The sequence below is a fragment of the Amblyomma americanum genome, chromosome 2 (genome assembly GCF_052857255.1).
Source record: "Amblyomma americanum isolate KBUSLIRL-KWMA chromosome 2, ASM5285725v1, whole genome shotgun sequence".
Classification (NCBI taxonomy): Eukaryota; Metazoa; Arthropoda; class Arachnida; order Ixodida; family Ixodidae; genus Amblyomma; species Amblyomma americanum.
Genome location: NC_135498.1, coordinates 82,612,541 through 82,614,239, shown reverse-complemented (window position 1 = coordinate 82,614,239; position 1,699 = coordinate 82,612,541). Strand labels below are relative to the sequence as shown.

Genomic DNA, 1,699 nt, shown 5'->3' with positions numbered 1-1,699 from the left:
TATTAAAAATAATAGTAAAAAGGAAGGAAAAGATTTTTGCTAGCCCCGGCATCTGCCATCGATACTGAAGCACCTGAGCTGGGGCAGCGGAAGTAAAAGAAGAAAGTGGTGCCGTAGTGGAGGGCTCCGAAATAATTTGAACCACCTGGGGATCTTTAACGCGCACTGACATCGCACAGCACACGGGCGCCTTAGCGTACCGCCTCCATCGAAACGGTGGTGGCGGTGACAAGCATTTATCTCTATATACAGAGAGGTGCTCGGGGAGAGGTACCTAGTGGGTCTCAGCACTTAGAATGCAAGACAGAGTCCCTCCTTCCGGGACCCCGTTGGTAATGACCGCTGCGCAGGTCCGCTGAACCATGCAGGGTCTGTCGGACCCATAGTTCCTGGCAGCCGGGCAGAGCCGCCTCCCCATCCTCTCGGGTAGGTTAAGGGAGTGGGGGGTGTCGTGATCGGGTTCGAACCCGGGAACTGCGGATCAGTAGCCGAGTGCTCTAGCCACTGAGCCACCGCGGCGGGTTCTGCCGAAGCGACGACGTTGGTTTGAACAACTGATATCACAGGTACAGAGTAAATTCCAGTGGTGTCATCTCTGGTTGACGTCAGTGAGGTGGCAATGTTCCCGAATACATTCACTAAAATTATGGCATTTCATTCTATTTCTCGACACGACCGGCGCGTTCTTCATCTTGTTAACCAAACAGCTAACGCTCGTTGCTTCAACGTCTTCCAGACGGTGCCGGTCTTTTTTAACGTGCACTGACATAACACTGTACACGGGCCTGTAAAATTTCGCCCTCATCCAAATCCAACTGCCGCGACCGGGATCGAAACCGCGTCTTAAGGGCCAGCACCGTTGTAGTGTGCTTGGGGTATGACATACTTTTCTTTTTTTGGATTGATAAGTTAGGCTCCGCCCAAACGGGCAGAGCCTCTCAAAAATTGGCCTATAGGCTCATTGGAGTGCCCCCTCCCACGGTAATCTTTAGTAAAAGGCGAAAGATTAGTACGTGGGGTGAGAAGAGGCCTGAGCGATGAACCGATACTATCACCAGCGGACGGACGGCATCCCCGGCGGCCCAGCAAGGAGAGCAAGTGGCGAAGCTTGCGATGGGTAAAAATGCCAACTCAGGTTTTGGCAAATTCACAGCTGGCCTAAATTTTCGACCAAGAGGCATTCTGCACGGCAGGTCTTCTAAACAAAGCGCACTCTGAAACTCTGTTTTTCAGCTTCTTTTCGATATTTTGTTAGTGAACAATGGCCGCCAACACTAGTGGCGATTGTAGAACTTTCTCACGTGCTCCTTAAATGTGGGCGTAGTAGTAGTAAGTGGTTTTATTAAAATAATAATAAAAAAGGAAGGGAAAGATTTTCGCTACTGCTGCTACTGCTGTTGCTGATAGCAAGAAAAGATAAGTGCACGGGCCTGCCTACTGGCTCATGCCGAGCCACGCTCGCTGCCGCGTGCTGAAAGTAGGTGCGGGTGGTAGTGGTTTTTTTTTTATTAAAATAACAGTAAAAAGGAAGAAAAAGATTTTTGCTAGTCCCGGCATCTGCCATCGATACTGAAGCACCTGAGCTGGGGCAGCGGAAATAAAGGATAGCAGGTAGAATGGAGAAATTAAATGAAAGAGGTGAGGGGACAGGAAGAGAGGATAGGGTGAGAAGCAATATGTACAAAATATCTACACAATA

At 49.6% G+C, this 1,699-nt stretch overlaps 1 non-coding gene across 1 annotated transcript; it reads right to left on the bottom strand.

Moving 5' to 3' along the window:
- Positions 1-913: 913 nt before the first annotated feature.
- Positions 914-1,038, bottom strand: LOC144122268 (U5 spliceosomal RNA). The gene has a single exon (XR_013312874.1). It is a non-coding gene; the product is annotated as a U5 spliceosomal RNA (small nuclear RNA).
- Positions 1,039-1,699: the final 661 nt, after the last annotated feature.